We start from the raw sequence: 19061 nt of genomic DNA on the forward strand, positions 1-19061 counted from the left end.
ACGCCTATGAAAAAGGTACCAGGGGCATCTCATGGGGCCCCCTACTGACCCCGGGCCCTCAGGCAGTGCCCGAGTTTCCAAATGGTCAGTCCGCCCCTGGTTACAAAGTTACATCACTGGTAAGGTTGAATAAAGACAATGGTCCATCTAGTTTAACCTGTGTAGATGTGTGTATGTGTGTGTGTTTTTGCCAATACTATTTCCCATATCGCTGTATTTAAGAGTTTTTTTAAACTATCAATACTTCCCACTGACACCACTGATTGTTGAAGGGAGTTCCTTACCACTCTAACAGTAAAGACTCCCCTACAAAGTTTAAGGTTGAACCATTTTTTCTCTAATTTCATTTAGTGGCCACTTCTTCTTAAGTTCCCTGAAACTGAATAGTTTCCTCCCTATGCTAAAATCACCATTGAGGTATTTGTATATTGCTATCCTATCTCCTCTCAAGTGTCTCTTCTCCAGGGTGAATAAGTTTAATGTTTGTAGTTGTTTCTCCTAACTGAGGTCCTCCAGCCCCTTTATTAGCTTTGTCGCCCTTTTCTAGAATCTCTTCAGTTCCAGCTCATCCTTCCTGAGGACTGGTGATCAGAAATAGACGGCCTACTCAAGATGTGGCCAAACCAGAGTTTTGTAAAGTGGTAGAATTATAGTCTAATATTCTGCTTGCTTTACTTGCTGCACCTTGGCATTGCATGCCATTGCTGAGTCTGTGATCTGCTAGGATGACTAAGCCTTTTTTCTATCCTGGATTTCCATAAAGGTTACATAGTTACATAGTTTGTCTGGCTGAAAAAAGAAAAAAAATCCTTCCTGATCCCTCGAGAGGCAATCGAATATTCCCTGGATCAACTTTACCTATAAATGTTAGTATCCAGTTATATTCTGTGTATCTAACAAACAATCCAGGCCTTTTTTGAAGCAATCCAGTGAGCTGGCCAGAACCAACTCTTGAGGGAGTCTATTCCACATTTTCACAGCTCTCACTGCAAAGAAACCTTTCCGTGTTTGGAGATTAAATTTCTTTTCCTCCAGACGTAAAGAGTGCCCCCTTGTCCTCTGTGATGACCTCAGGGTGAATAACTCTACACCGAGTTCAATATATGAACCACTGATGTATTTATACATGTTGATCATATCCCCCCTTATGTATTATACATGGTGATCATATCCCCCCTTAATCTCCTCTTCTCAAGAGAGAATAAATTCAGTTCCTCTAATCTCTCCTCATACCTGAGCTCCTCCACGCCTCTTATCAGTTTGGTTGCCCTTCTCTGTACTTTCTCCAGTTCCCCAATGTTCTTTTTGTGAATTGGTGCCCAAAACTGAACTGCATATTCCAGATGAGGTTTTATTAATGATTTGTACCGGGGGAAATGATATCTCTCTCTCTGGAGTCTATACCTCTTTTACTACAAGAGATGATTTTGCTCACTTTAGAACCCACAGCTTGGCATTTCATGCCATTATTAAGCTTGTGATCTACCAGAACTCCCAGATCCTTCTCCACCATTGATTCCCCCAGTTGTACCCCCCTAGTATGTATGATGCATGCATATTCTTAGCCCCCAAGTGCATACTCTTACATTTATCAACATTAAACCTCATTTCCACATAGTTGCCCAAGTAAACAGTGCATTGAGGTCGACTTTTAAATTGAAGACATCCTGTAAGGAAGTAATTCCACTGCACAGGTTGGTGTCATCTGCAAAGACTGAAATGGGATTTTTAGTCCCAGACCCTATATCATTTATAAATATATTAAAAGGTAAGGGTCCCAACACTGAACTCTGGGGTACACCACTGATGACCCCAGACTATTCAGAGTATGATTCATTAACCACTACTCTTTGAATACGATCTTTTAGCCAGTTTTCTATCCATTTACATACAGATTTTTCCAAGCCCGTAGACTTTACCTTACACATTAGCTGTGTGTGGGGAACTGTGTCAAACACTTTTGCAAAATCCAAGTATACCACGTCCACCGCCACCCCTATGTCCAAATATACCACGTCCACTGCCACTCCTCTGTCCAAGGTCTTTCTTGCTCACCCCTTCATAAAAAGAAATCAGATTTGTTTGACAACTTCTGTCTTTCATGAATCCATGCTGTCTGTTGCTTAAAATATTTTTTTTTCCAGCAAGAACTCATCTATGTGGTCTTTTATTAAACTCTCCAATATCTTACCAACTATAGAAGTTAAACTAACAGGTCTATAATTACTTGGTAAAGATTGTGACCCCTTTTTAAATACTGGCACCACATTGGCCTTACGCCAATCCAGTGGTACTATACAAGTCATTAAAGAGTCACTAAAAATGAGAAACAATGGCTTTGAATTGACAGAGCTCAGTTCTTTAAGGACCCGTGGGTGTATGCCATCCAGTCCAGGTGCTTTATTCACCTTTATACTGTCTAAATATTGTTGGATCATATCAATTGTGAGCCAATGTGGATCATCTGGAGCTGTGTCAATACCATGCCCATTATGGACAAGAGCTCCTTTGTATACACAGAGCTGAAGAAGGTGTTTAATAAATTTGCCTTCTCTTTGCCCCCAGTTACTCATTCTAGATTATTTTGTAAAGGGCCTACATGCTCGGACAGGACCTTTTTACTATTAATATATTTGAAGAATGTTTGCAGTCTGTCGTTCGTTTTCAATTTTTGCAGCCTTTATTTCCTTTTTGCATATTCTGTTATATTCTTGGTAATGTTTAAACGATGATAGCGTTCCTTCATTTTTATATTGAATAAAAGCTCTTTTCTTGTTATCTATAGCCTTTTTAACTTTGGGCATAAGAAACAAAAGAGGTTTGATTTTCAGCCTTTTAAACTTGTTGCCCATGGGAATATATTTTGCAGTGTGTTCACATACAGTCTTGAAGAACTCCCATTTCTGTGTTGTGTTCATCAATGCCAATATTCCCTCCCAGTCTAAGGCTTTGAGAGCACTCTCAGCCTTGGAAAATTAGCTCGCTTGAAATTGAGCGTTTTTTAGGTTGTCCCCTTAGCGAGTAACTTGCATTTATGTTTTTAGCCCCAAGTGCATTACTTTACATTTTTCGACATTAAACCTCAAATTAAATTTTATGTAGTTGCCCACCTCTTTATTTTATTGAGGTCTTCTTGTAAGGCTTCCTTATTTTGCTTTGAAGCGATTGTCCTGCTTAGATTTGTATCATCAGAAAACACTGAGATTGAGCTATTTATTCCATTTCCTATATCATTTATGCATAAATTAAACACAATTGGTCCCAGGACAGAGCCTTGGGGTACCCCACTTACCACTCCAGACAATTCAGAGTACACGCTATTTATCACTGCACTTTTGACGCTCCCATGTAACCAGTTTTATATCCAGGTACACACCCTATGGTCTAAGCCAACAGACCTCAACTGTATTGAATGCTTTTGCAAAATCCAGATATATCACATCCACAGGCCTTCCTTTATCTAGATGGCAGCTTACATCCTCATGGAATGTTAGTGGATTGATCTGGCATGAACGATATTTCATAAATCCATGTTGATTACTACTAATGGTACTGTTTCATGTGCAAATTCTTGGAAATTGTTGGATTTCCTTATCATCCCGTCCAATAGTTAAAAAACTATTGATGTTAGATTAACTGGCCTGTAGTTTCCAGTTATACATCTCTACCTTTTTTTTGAATATTGGTACCACGTTGACTTTTCGCCAATCAGCTGGTACCATTTCAGTCCTTAAGTTATGCATAAAAATTAGAGATAACGGTCTGGCTATTACCTGGCTAAGTTCTTAGTTCTGGCAGAGTAAGGAAGCAGTGTGAAATGCTGGTCTCCCTCTCTCTCCACTGAGTACCAGTTTCCACTTACTTAGTCATTTTACCTTGTTTACCAAGAATTTTCTTCCTCCCACTGGCCTCCGATATTAGACACATTTCCTACCCCAACCATCAATGCCAGGCATTTCACCTGCTAATCAGCGATGCCAGCCATTTTTATTTTCCATTGACCAGACACTGGCCATCCTTTCTTCCTGCTGACCAGCAATATAAGAGGCACCATGACACTGCCGACTGATGTTTTACACAACAAAGTGCTGACTGCTGTAAATTACATACCCTTGGCCAAAGTGTTCATTGTCCTAACAGTTGCTGTTTGTTAAGTAGTTTTCATTATTTAAATGAAGATCTTTGACCACATCATATTCGTGTTGGCATTCATGTTTGTAGGGAGATGGGTGGATTAAAAAAAAAACATGCTACAACCATGATCTTGTTTAAACCACTTTATTGTTATTTTACAGGATTTATTTAGTGCCAACAGTTTTTGCAGTGCTTTACAATATAAAGGGAGATAGTACAGTTACAATACAATAAAATACAAGAGGGTTAGGAGGTCCCTGCTCATAAGAGCTTACAATCTAATAGAGTGGGTCAAGTGCTACAAAAGGTAATAACTGAAAGGGATACACTGATGGAAGAATTAAATGCTAAGTTGTTAGGTGGAGTTGAGATAGACTTTCCTGAAGAGATGAGTTTTCAGGGCTGGCCTGAAGGTAGCCAGAGTAGCGATGATCCTCAATGCTGAGAAATACAGGCAGATACTTATCCATCATGCCATATAATCAGGGAGGCGTGTGATTGGTCCCAAATTTATTTTGCAGAAAGATGAAAACCCCAAGCATACAACCAATGTCAAGGTCTATCTTCAGCATAAAGAAGAACAATGAGTCCTGGAAGTGATGGTTTGGCCCCCACAAAGCCCTATCTCATTGTCATCAAGTCTGTCTCGGATTCCATGAAGAGGCAGAGGGATTTGAGGCAGCCTACATTCACAGAAGATCTGTGGATAGTTCTCCAAAATGTGTGAAACAACCTACCTGCCACGTTCCTTCAAGAACTGTGTGCAAGTGTACCTAGAAGAATTGATGCTTGTGTGAAACCAAAGAGTGGTCACACCAAATATTGTTTTCATTTGGATTTCTCTTCTGTGCATTTACTTTCCATTTTGCTAATTGATAAATATAAATGATTAACACTTCTAATTCTGAAAGCATTCTTAATTTACAGCATTTTCTCACACCTGCCTACAACTTTTGTACAGTAATATATATATTAATTACAAGAGCCTTTGGAGATCATGCAGCTAATGTTCAGACCTTACACTGCTAATGCTGCTACTGTTCAGACCTAACACTGCTAATTTCTAATAAAATGGGTTATAACATTTTTCTTTTAAGAAGCCTAACAGCCAGGTTCAAACAGCAGATGATAGAAAAGAAGGTAGGCGTAGGAAAGAGTAAATGCATCTTTATTATAAAATAATGTGAGCACACAGTTGGCATACGGGAATAGCATCTCTGCTTGAGCCCCCTGACCTCATGAGCCGTGAGACGGGATGCACTCTCTCTATCCCCTATAGTTATGCCTTAGGCTGCAACTCTTGTTTTATTCCACTGTTTTTCGGTTCTGTTCTGAATCCACCTCTGCACAAAGACATATTCAAATAAACTAAAGAAAACACAACTCATATTAAAAAATGTACCAGGCATAGTTTACACCCATGGGCTTCACCAAGCAAAAGTAACTAAATCATTGCTAATTAGCTTTTAAATAGGGTACTTAAAAAAACAACAACTCCGGGCAACATGTAAAATCATTAACTGAGCTGTAAATGTTATCTAAGAATTACAACAGTGCCAAATTTACTAAGGCTTGGTTCATACTACAGCATGCGTGCATGCATATTACGCATATTCCAGTGTGTCATTTGTAGAGCAGCCCATTCGTAGCAATAGTCTGGTCTACCTGATGAGACATGCAGGGAAAGTAGTCCCCTACCCTTTTGAAAAATTACGTTGCACTGAAGCTCATGGTGTTGCTGTAGTTTGGCACATGCGAAAACTAGCGAGTTTGCAGATTAAGAATTAGTGGCAGCCCAGTGTGTGTGTGTCAGAAAGGTGCACAATTTTGTGAATGTTGCTGATACATATAGATGTGATCCTAAACTAAGGCTTTTAGTTTGCAGAAGGGTGTTTTGCCTACGCAGAAAAAGGCAACAGGCCCTCTTTAACTGCTAATCCTCCAGAAGCACATACTTTGTTTCCTTCGCTTCCCTGCAGCTCTGTTTAGCTGCTGGGAATAATGCAAATACCAGTTACTTCTAGGTATGAAGGAGCATGTGATTCACTCCCATGTAAGAGCACTGAGAGTAATTGGCCCAGCACTGTCATATGATGGTGAGAAATCAGCCATTAGCCCTGTGCAACTGCCAACATGGTGATTCCAGTCATCATTCCTGGCAGCTCAAAAAAAAGATGTGGGATAGAGATGAAAAGATGAATATGTACTGCTGGGGCGATGGATTAATGCGGCCATTCTCAACCAGGGTTCCATAGTACCCTAGGGTTCCTTAACAGGTTTCTAGGGGTTCCTTGAGCTGTGGCTGAGTGATCTCACATCTGACAGTGCCTACATAGTTCCAGGGCCAATGCTACTTGGCAAAGCCAGTTGCAGGATAGCAGTGAGCTTTTTAGTTGTAAGGGTTGCATTCTTCCCACTGGCCACCAATATAAAGGCACTTTTTCCCCAATGACCATACATTTGGTGATTTTACAAGGAGTTCCCTGAGACCTGAAAATTATTTTGAGTATGCACGGCACAGTTCTGGTTATCTTTATGTACGCATCTATGAGGCCTCTCCCGGTAAGGTCCACCCGCCAAAAGGTTGCATATAGACGTACGGCCTTCGAGAAGGAGGTAAAGTAAACATGTGCTTCATTTAAAACTTAGAAAAGTCCTTCCTTTAAACAGACACCATACAATGTCTGCTTTATTAGAAGTATGCCCCTTGTTTAAGAGACTGTTTATAACAAAAACCTTGACCTTAAAAAAAAAGTATTAGCAGCTAAATCTACCAACATATTCTATGGATGTGGACCTGTCCTGATTCTATGACTCCTTGCTCTCAATTATAGGTATTTTCTTTTTCTACCATAAATTGAGCAATTCTCACAGATTTGCCAAAAGCTACCACAATTTTAAACTGGGAATGGGACCTAGGCCAAGCTTGCCAAGATGCCAAATGTCAGGCAGCTGTTAGGTTGTCTTATAGCTTTACACTTTGTGCAGATCATTGGCAATTACTTAAAATAATACTACACCGGAGGTACACAGGGTTGGAGGAATTGTTGATCTGTGGATTCATTAATCCGCATTCTCTGGTTTTTTTGCCTAGTTTCTTAGATCCTACTGGAAAAGGGGGTACCACCAGTCCTCCTGTATGGGGCCCAGCTGCTGCAGAGAGAGACATACAGAGGGTCAGTTCCAGTAATTTACCAGCCCCTTCCTTTCCTGAATGAGCACAATGAGTGATCGGTAACCATCGCTCACTGTGTTGATTCATAACTGAAGCATAGTAAACAATTTTTTTTTGTGGGGATGGGGGTCCTGTTAGGTTGGCTGTATGGGGCCCTGTAGTTTGGGGGGTCCTGTCAGGTTGACATAACAGCAGCCCTGCTTACTGGAATCAGGTCTTCAAATTAATTTCAGAACTTGCAAGTTCACCCCTACCCCCTTCTATTGAACTGGCAATTCTACATCTTAGTATAGACACCATCTCCTCTACAACTTGAACAGTCATTGTTCATATTCTCCTCTCCACTAAACTCAATATTATGAGACATTGAAACACCTCCATTATTTATTAAGAGTGCCCAATATTATTAAAGAAGTAAACCAAAATTACAACCATGATTGTATATTTGCTATGAAGACTAACTTTGTATCTAAATTTAGTTTCTCTTTGAATTTGTGGATTACTCATCTCCATACTGCTTGACACAATCTAATGCTGCCCCTCATAGACGTGCCCACCCATAATGTATTCATATTTCTCTTATCCTACATGGTTGGTTTCAAAAGCTTGTTTCACCTAAAACCGTCAGCTTTCTCAATTTGTTCCTCAGAAGTCTCATACTTGTGGATTATTGTTATTGTGCAGTACAGATTGCAGTTCTCTATTACTGTATTTCTTCTGTTCATTACTCTGCTCACTATTCTTTTTTGACATGTTTATACATGTTTATTATACAGGTACAACATTTCCAAGTTACCGGATTGATTGTTTCTCAGATTCTGACATTCATTCTCTGTATGTTTTTCTGTGCAACTTAAAGGAGACGTAGGGCTAAAGCTCTTTTGGTCATATTTCTCCTGTGGGTCAAAGGAGTGCACTCCTGTGACCAGTATTCAGCCGACAGTGGGCTAAAGTCTGCTGTCACCTTGAGTCACTCCAGGCTTTGCAGGGATCCCGATTTTCATGTTGGAATCCACCCAAATACCTTACCGATAACTGGCCAGCCTCCCAGTGTACCGCTGAGAGCCTGAGCCAGCCATTACCACCCCTCCCCAACCCGAAGCTCCATTAACAACTTACCCTTCTGAGGATTTACCCCCCTTCCTGACCCGGCTATTTTTTGCGATACGGCGCTGCATTACTTTAACCGTCAATTGCGTGGTCATGCAACACTGCACCCAAATGAAATTTACATCTTTTTTTCCTACCAATTGAGCATTCTTTTGATGGTATTTGATAGTCTATGTGTTTTTTTTGTTTTTTTGCGCTATAAAAAAAAAATACCAACAATTTTGAGAAAAAAAAACAATATTTTTGACTTTTGCTATTACATGTCCAGTAAAAAAATTTAAAAAATCAAATTTCATCATAGATTTAGGCCAAAATGTATTCTGCTACATGTCTTTACTAAAAAAAAATCAAAATACGTGTAAATTAATTGATTTACGTGAAAGTTTTAGCATATACAAATGATAGTATAGATACTGGAATTTTTTTTTTGTTAATTTTTTCTAGTAGTGGCAGCAATCAGCGGGACTGCGGTGGACATTCTGACACTGGGGGGAACTGACTTGGTGTCACTGACATCCCCAGTGACACTAATACAGTGATCAGTGCTAATAAAAAGCACTGACATTGTACTAATGGCACTGGGCAGGAAGGAGTTAACATGAGGGGTGATCGAAGGGTTAACTGTGCGCTGGGAGTATTTTACATAGGGGGCGGTGTCTGTGTGCTTCACTGTAATCACACTGCTATGGTTGGTTGTGCTGTGCACAGCCATCCAAAGCAGTGTGCCGAGCTGACAAGGAGGAGAACTGTTAATTCCTCCCCATTGGAGATCGTCGGAAATAGTCGGAAATCACCAGGCACCGGTGAGCAATCACCGGCCATGACCCGGTGATTGACAGCCACGGCCATTCCCCCTACCCAGAAATGCAAAATCACGTATATATACATGATTTTGCACACCCGTGTTGCCCTGTAGCAGTATTTCTGCTATAGGGCAGCGTGGAAATGGTTAAGCAATGAATAGACCAGAGAACTGAGCAATCAGTGGTCTTTTGGTCATTCTTAGAGGCAGTGGAGGACAGATTCGGAAATGATGCTGTATCCACCTAGGTGAGTATGTTTGTTTAATATTTTGAAATCCCACACTTCTCTATATTAATAAAGACTTTTTGAAACATAAAAACTTAACCTGAGTCACCAATCATTGTAAATACTGATTGCAGGTCTTTGTGCATGGAGAGCTACAGAGCTGCAGAAACAATAACATCAAAGCACTACAATGGCTAAGCAGTAACAAAAAATAGAAGAAATTTAGGCATGGGCAAATCTACCTGGGTTCTATTTTTGGGAGATTGAATCCTGTTGGAAATTTGCTTAAACATGAACGTAGCAAGGTATCCTTTTGAAATCCATGGGTCAGAATCTTGATACTAAATACTGGCCATTTTCAAGGTTTTCAAGGTTAGTGGATAAGCTATTGTAAAGAAAGGGGCATGGTAAGGTATGCACTGCCATTGGAAAAATTTAGCAAAAAAAAACACAGCAAGAGGATAATTTTAATGTGACCTTGAGGGTGACATTAAAAACACTAGACCTTTACATTTCATGCTTGGGAGTTAACTTTCAACTGTATGTGGTGTTACAGAACATTACGATCTCTACAGACAGCATCAGCGACACCGTATTCTGGCATCACATATTTTGGATGTATAATTGATTAAATTTAGCTAGCTTAAATACAGCAGCAGCACCCCAATCACATTCATTTTAACTTGGGGTAAAAAAACCCAAAACTTTTTAGTTAGTTTTTAACTGTGACATCTGATTTTTTTTTCCAGCAGTATTAGGCCTTATTTGACCAATGGAAACAGCAGCCAAAACAGATTTAACAATATAATCTAAAAACAACAGAGTGCAGCGCTTAGTAAGATGAAGAGTCAATAAGGTAATAATCAAGTATCCACAATGATTCACTGTAGAAATATGAATTCCCACGGCCTCCACTCTGTCAAAATAACAGAAATGCGCACTCACCGGAAACGCATGGGTTATGCGCATGTGTGATCATGCATCACAGGCAATGGATACATTAGAGGTTAGGCAGCCAGGTATCTCCCTCACGGTGGGTCATCACAGACTCTTTAGTCAGGTCCAGAGGGTCCCCTTAAGGTCAGCCAGGTGCTTCATGAAAAAACCTCCTCTCAGGGTGGCAAAGTGCTTTCTCTGTGGGAATGATAGCTCCAAGCAGGAGCCCCAGAAAACAGATGCCAGAGATAGTGTAGTATGTCCAAAAGGTAAATGTTTATTTATAAAAGCAACAGGGCAGTATGCATGTTATACATCATGTAAAAACATATGCAGCAGTACTGACCCCAGTTATGATGGCCGCCGGGCCTCCTCGTGGCTCCGGCGGTGGAATGACGTCACGCTCTGCACAGCTCCTCCTTAGGCCTTTCGTGCTACAGGCACATCATCAGAGGGGAGACTGTACAGAAGCGTGACCGACGTCAGTGCCAAAAGTAGGGAAATTGGCACATGCGCAGTTAGCCGCGGCCATTTTCCCGAGGAAAGTGAGCACTGCGCATGCGCGAGCACGGCAGCGCCATTTTGCCGTGGATCCGCGATCTAGCACATAATAAGGAGGAGACAGAGAAGTCTCATTACACAGATCCCCAGTACCGATTGCTGACTATGCCACAGACCCCAGGGGATTTACTGCAAACACTATATCCCTAAACAAAGTGGTAGTGCAAAATACATAGCAGTAACAGTGCGCATAATAATCTATGGGGTACAAAGATCCCCTCGGTGAATGGCATATGATTATATTAACGGACCACGGCAAGATGAAAAATGCAAATTCATAAATGTCACAAACTTAAGTCATGAAAGACTTAAATAAAAACACACAAGAAAATTAAAACGTTAAAACTTGGCAGTGAATAACATATCTGGTATTATACTGCCAGACCATATCAAGGTACGTATAACAAATATGTGTCCCAAAAATACATAATCAATAAATATAGAAAAAAAGGGATAAAAAGAGGTAAAAAACCCAGAAAAATTCTAAAACCAATCCATTAAGATTTTTTAAAAACGTTATGATCCTTCCTCTACCCGTCTCCTGTATTGGGAGGTAAAAACGGGGCAGGAGGAAACATCTAATAATAATAGGACTGGTAAACATTAATCAGGGTGGATAAATGGTCAAATGTAAGATCATAAAAATGTCATACACCTGGAGAAAATACCCCACGTGTTGGAAATAAGAAAACATGCTAAGAATGTAACCCAATATAGAATATAAAAAATACTCAATGATACACATCAGATAAAAATGAGCCCAAATGTCATATAATGGTAGTGAGAAGGACAAAAGACCCGTCAACTGTTAGCAATAAAGCAGTTGACGTCTACCTCAATATTATGGCCTAAAGGGTGTAAGGTATGAAGCTCAAACGCCCATTTTGTTTCGGCTTGGGAAACTGTCCTTGTCTTATTAATACCCCTCCAATGGTTACCGATCACATCAATACCTATGAATTTTAACAAAGATGGGTCATTATTGTGGTGAAGGCGGTAGTGATTTGATAATGAGTGCTCCCTGAACCCCTTCTTAATATTTGAAACATGTTCACGTAACCGGTCACGCAGACGTCTTGTTGTCCTGCCAATATACTGTTTACGACAGGGACACTGTAGCAAATATACCACAAATTTACTGTAACAGGAAATTAAATGTTTGATATTATAAGTTCTGCCAGTAACTGATGATTGAAATGTGTCAACTCTCCTTTTTCTTGTATTATCGCACTTGCAAATGATGCACCTATTACAGGGGTGAAACCCTTTCAGATCATTAAACAGAGATATGTTTTTAGGAGGATCAACAACATTTGGTGCAATCATATGTCTAACAGCGGTTGCCTTCCGAAATACAATTTCTGGTTTATCCGGTAGAATTGCTGTTAAGATTGGGTCCATTTTTAAAATACCCCAATTTTCATTCATTATTTTATTGATCGTCTTATATTGGGTCGAGAAGGATGTAATGAAGGGGCAAATTTTCTTTTGATTATTCCTTGGTTTATCCATCAGCATGGTGTTTCTATCCATCTGCGCCACTGTCCGAATAGTGTGATCAAGGGTTGCCTCATTATATCCCTTCTCTAGAAACCTATGTTTTAAAATATTAGCCTGAATATGAAAAGTTCCATCATCCGTATAGTTACGCCTAATCCTCATCATCTGTCCTTTTGGGATATTGGACAGCCATTTGGGATGATGACAACTCCCAAGAGGGATGAAACTATATTAAGTTCATTTATACCATTATCAGTTTGTAGCTGCTCTAAGTTTGATCTTACTTATTATCCATCTGTAATATGGGGGATATCTTTGACCTCAGATCCTCAAGGTGTGCCATCCCTGAGGATTTCTATACATTAGACAATGATGACAATGATGACTTAAAGGGACTCTTTGTACATTTAAAAAATCTAACCACTGCTGAAATTAAAACTTTATGGGATGTATCTTTCCTGGAAAAGTATATAAAAGAACAAATGGTTCCCAGATCACTTCGGTGGGATATACGCCCAGATTCGGAGGATCTGAGTAGTCATCTTGAGTGGTACCAATTTTTCAATAACACTGGAATTGATCTTTTAAGATTTCTCATTATACGTAAAAAGAAAAAATTAGCATACTTGGATAAAGAAATTAATTTAGTACGAGAGAAATTAACCCCCTTTAGAGATAATGAGAAATATAAATTTGAATCTGATAAACTAAAGGTTCATATGGAAGGGGTAGAAAAAGAACAAAAAATTAAAAAGAGGAAAAAATACAATAGAGATTACAAAGATTACTCTGATAAAATGGTTTTTGATTGGCAGAAACAGATTGACCCTGTTAATCCATTGGTCCCCAATCATATACCCCCTATGACGGGACCAAATAAAAACCTAAGTAGACCTAATATGAGAGAATGCAATTATCAGCATTATGACCTACCTACCTCTAACAGGTATGAACCTTTGCAGAATATTCATGATGACAATATTGGATCACGAGATTTCCGCTGGTATCCAAATACCACTAATACTCCACCTAGAAACCATCACCCTTACCTTTATAACGAATGGGAATAATTACCCCTCTGGTTTTCGTAATCATGATCAGTACCAACCTCAACAGTATAAATGGCAACATAAGAAACAATATTCATCTCCCAGGAACAATAAAGGGGTTAAAAATTACAAGAAAGGTACTTACCATCAACCTAAACAGGATAATTCCCGGCCAAGGCCACCCAATCACAATAGTAATAAGAATAATAACAAACCTTATAACAATAACTCTAGGGCACCACCTAATTCGGATTATTACTATAACCAGCAACAAAATCCGGATTATTACCAACAAACTACAACTTATCCCCGGCAGCCTTTTTTAGGGGTAAGTACCACACGCAAAAGAAGAGACACCGGAGGGGAAAGAGAGGAGGAAAGAGAACAAATGGACACTCCCAAGAAAAGGAGGGTGTAAAGGTACAAGGTATTTTTAACCTTAGTGGAACTAGTCTTACAGAGAAAGAGCTTCACTTGCTTGATAAAGGATTGAAATATGCCCCATCAAAAAATCTGAACAAATTTGAAACCTATATGGATATACAGAAGTTTGCACGACAATTATCCCTGAAAAGGTATTTTGCGAATAATCCTATCACTAAGGATGCTCCGATTGATAGATACACTCATTCCAACCTGCATAATGCGTCTACTTATAACCCTCCTCCACAAACTCACACATACGTGAATTTATTTAGAGATAAGGTCCTGAAAGAGTTTAAATAATTACCATATAAGAGATCTTTTGATAGATCAGGTGATGCAAAAGCTATTAAATCATTAATAGAAAGGAATAATTTGGTGATAAGACCAGCCGACAAGGGTGGTGGTGTTGTTCTCAACAAAGAAGACTATATTAACGAGGTCAATCACATTTTGAGTCACAATACCACTTATGTCCATTTACTTAAGGATCCCAAAGTAGAATACAAACGTTCTCTTAAAATTATCATCAATAAGGGGTATGAAGAAGGGATTTTGAATAAAAAAGAAAAAGCCTTCTTATGTCCAACAGCACCTAAATTACCAGTCCTATATATATTACCAAAGGTTCATAAGGACCCCATAAAGCCACCAGGGAGGCCAATAATAAGCGGTATTGGTTCATTGTGCTCTAGGATTGGTGAATATGTGGACTTTTTTCTCCAGCCACTCGTTTTGCAAACTGCAGCATATTTAAAAGACACTAAACAGGTTCTAAACGAGGTCAGCTCCTTAGTCACTTCTCCCGAAACCTTTTTAGTAACAGCTGACGTTGCTTCCTTGTATTCGAATATCAATCATAATGATGGTATGGAAGCAGCTGACTTCTTTTTGACGCATTACAGCTCCCTACCTATCACCCAGAAGGATTTCATTTTAGACCTATTGGAATTCGCGATGTATAGGAACTATTTTTGGTTCAACAAAGAGTACTACTTGCAGATTAGAGGCGTGGCAATGGGGGCAAAGTTTGCCCTCAGCCTGGCAAACTTGTTTATGGCCCGTTGGGAGGAGGACCTTATTTTTGCCAGAGATTGGCCGGAGTTGTTGTTTTACAAAAGATATATCGATGATATCTTGCTTTTATGGAATGGGGAGGAGGAGTCTCTTAAGAACTTTTTTAACTCATTAAATAATAATAGTCTCAATATTAAACTCTCATATGTTTATAGCCGTGAAGAAATTAATTTCTTAGATTTGACACTTGTCAATCACATGGGTAGGATCATTACCAAATCATTCTTTAAATCAACAGATCGTAATAGTTTCATCCCTCTTGGGAGTTGTCATCATCCCAAATGACTGTCCAATATCCCAAAAGGACAGATGATGAGGATTAGGCGTAACTGTACGGATGATGGAACTTTTCATATTCAGGCTAATATTTTAAAACATAGGTTTCTAGAGAAGGGATATAATGAGGCAACCCTTGATCATACTATTCGGACAGTGGCGCAGATGGATAGAAACACCATGCTGATGGATAAACCAAGGAATAATCAAAAGAAAATTTGCCCCTTCATTACATCCTTCTTGACCCAATATAAGACGATCAATAAAATAATGAATGAAAATTGGGGTATTTATTTATTCAAAATCCCTTCTTCATACCCCTTATTGATGATAATTTTAAGAGAACGTTTGTATTCTACTTTGGGATCCTTAAGTAAATGGACATAAGTGGTATTGTGACTCAAAATGTGATTGACCTCGTTAATATAGTCTTCTTTGTTGAGAACAACACCACCACCCTTGTCGGCTGGTCTTATCACCAAATTATTCCTTTCTTATAATGATTTAATAGCTTTTGCATCACCTGATCTATCAAAAGATCTCTTATATGGTAATTATTTAAACTCTTTCAGGACCTTATCTCTAAATAAATTCACGTATGTGTGAGTTTGTGGAGGAGGGTTATAAGTAGACGCATTATGCAGGTTGGAATGAGTGTATCTATCAATCGGAGCATCCTTAGTGATAGGATTATTCGCAAAATACCTTTTCAGGGATAATTGTCGTGCAAACTTCTGTATATCCATATAGGTTTCAAATTTGTTCAGATTTTTTGATGGGGCATATTTCAATCCTTTATCAAGCAAGTGAAGCTCTTTCTCTGTAAGACTAGTTCCACTAAGGTTAAAAATACCTTGTACCTTTACACCCTCCTTTTCTTGGGAGTGTCCATTTGTTCTCTTTCCTCCTCTCTTTCCCCTCCGGTGTCTCTTCTTTTGCGTGTGGTACTTACCCCTAAAAAAGGCTGCCGGGGATAAGTTGTAGTTTGTTGGTAATAATCCGGATTTTGTTGCTGGTTATAGTAATAATCCGAATTAGGTGGTGCCCTAGAGTTATTGTTATAAGGTTTGTTATTATTCTTATTACTATTGTGATTGGGTGGCCTTGGCCGGGAATTATCCTGTTTAGGTTGATGGTAAGTACCTTTCTTGTAATTTTTAACCCCTTTATTGTTCCTGGGAGATGAATATTGTTTCTTATGTTGCCATTTATACTGTTGAGGTTGGTACTGATCATGATTACGAAAACCAGAGGGGTAATTATTCCCATTCGTTATAAAGGTAAGGGTGATGGTTTCTAGGTGGAGTATTAGTGGTATTTGGATACCAGCGGAAATCTCGTGATCCAATATTGTCATCATGAATATTCTGCAAAGGTTCATACCTGTTAGAGGTAGGTAGGTCATAATGCTGATAATTGCATTCTCTCATATTAGGTCTACTTAGGTTTTTATTTGGTCCCGTCATAGGGGGTATATGATTGGGGACCAATGGATTAACAGGGTCAATCTGTTTCTGCCAATCAAAAACCATTTTATCAGAGTAATCTTTGTAATCTCTATTGTATTTTTTCCTCTTTTTAATTTTTTGTTCTTTTTCTACCCCTTCCATATGAACCTTTAGTTTATCAGATTCAAATTTATATTTCTCATTATCTCTAAAGGGGGTTAATTTCTCTCGTACTAAATTAATTTCTTTATCCAAGTATGCTAATTTTTTCTTTTTACGTATAATGAGAAATCTTAAAAGATCAATTCCAGTGTTATTGAAAAATTGGTACCACTCAAGATGACTACTCAGATCCTCCGAATCTGGGCGTATATCCCACCGAAGTGATCTGGGAACCATTTGTTCTTTTATATACTTTTCCAGGAAAGATACATCCCATAAAGTTTTAATTTCAGCAGTGGTTAGATTTTTTAAATGTACAAAGAGTCCCTTTAAGTCATCATTGTCATCATTGTCTAATGTATAGAAATCCTCAGGGATGGCACACCTTGAGGATCTGAGGTCAAAGATATCCCCCATATTACAGATGGATAATAAGTAAGATCAAACTTAGAGCAGCTACAAACTGATAATGGTATAAATGAACTTAATATAGTTTCATCCCTCTTGGGAGTTGTCATCATCCCAAATGGCTGTCCAATATCCCAAAAGGACAGATGATGAGGATTAGGCGTAACTATACGGATGATGGAACTTTTCATATTCAGGCTAATATTTTAAAACATAGGTTTCTAGAGAAGGGATATAATGAGGCAACCCTTGATCACACTATTCGGACAGTGGCGCAGATGGATAGAAACACCATGCTGATGGATAAACCAAGGAATAATCAAAAGAAAATTTGCCCCTTCATTACATCCTTCTCGACCCAATATAAGACGATCAATAAAATAATGAATGAAAATTGGGGTATTTTAAAAATGGACCCAATCTTAACAGCAATTCTACCGGATAAACCAGAAATTGTATTTCGGAAGGCAACCGCTGTTAGACATATGATTGCACCAAATGTTGTTGATCCTCCTAAAAACATATCTCTGTTTAATGATCTGAAAGGGTTTCACCCCTGTAATAGGTGCATCATTTGCAAGTGCGATAATACAAGAAAAAGGAGAGTTGACACATTTCAATCATCAGTTACTGGCAGAACTTATAATATCAAACATTTAATTTCCTGTTACAGTAAATTTGTGGTATATTTGCTACAGTGTCCCTGTCGTAAACAGTATATTGGCAGGACAACAAGACGTCTGCGTGACCGGTTACGTGAACATGTTTCAAATATTAAGAAGGGGTTCAGGGAGCACTCATTATCAAATCACTACCGCCTTCACCACAATAATGACCCATCTTTGTTAAAATTCATAGGTATTGATGTGATCGGTAACCATTGGAGGGGTATTAATAAGACAAGGACAGTTTCCCAAGCCGAAACAAAATGGGCGTTTGAGCTTCATACCTTACACCCTTTAGGCCATAATATTGAGGTAGACGTCAACTGCTTTATTGCTAACAGTTGACGGGTCTTTTGTCCTTCTCACTACCATTATATGACATTTGGGCTCATTTTTATCTGATGTGTATCATTGAGTATTTTTTATATTCTATATTGGGTTACATTCTTAGCATGTTTTCTTATTTCCAACACGTGGGGTATTTTCTCCAGGTGTATGACATTTTTATGATCTTACATTTGACCATTTATCCACCCTGATTAATGTTTACCAGTCCTATTATTATTAGATGTTTCCTCCTGCCCCGTTTTTACCTCCCAATACAGGAGACGGGTAGAGGAAGGATCATAACGTTTTTAAAAAATCTTAATGGATTGGTTTTAGAATTTTTCTGGGTTTTTTACCTCTTTTTATCCCTTTTTTTCTATATTTATTGATTATGTATTTTTGGGACACATATTTGTTATACGTACCTTGATATGGTCTGGCAGTATAATACCAGATATGTTATTCACTGCCAAGTTTTAACGTTTTAATTTTCTTGTGTGTTTTTATTTAAGTCTTTCATGACTTAAGTTTGTGACATTTATGAATTTGCATTTTTCATCTTGCCGTGGTCCGTTAATATAATCATATGCCATTCACCGAGGGGATCTTTGTACCCCATAGATTATTATGCGCACTGTTACTGCTATGTATTTTGCACTACCACTTTGTTTAGGGATATAGTGTTTGCAGTAAATCCCCTGGGGTCTGTGGCATAGTCAGCAATCGGTACTGGGGATCTGTGTAATGAGACTTCTCTGTCTCCTCCTTATTATGTGCTAGA

Source organism: Staurois parvus, unplaced genomic scaffold (assembly GCF_062004578.1).
Source record: "Staurois parvus isolate SC_StPar_1 unplaced genomic scaffold, SC_StPar_1.0 ptg001328l, whole genome shotgun sequence".
In the NCBI taxonomy this organism is placed as follows: domain Eukaryota; kingdom Metazoa; phylum Chordata; class Amphibia; order Anura; family Ranidae; genus Staurois; species Staurois parvus.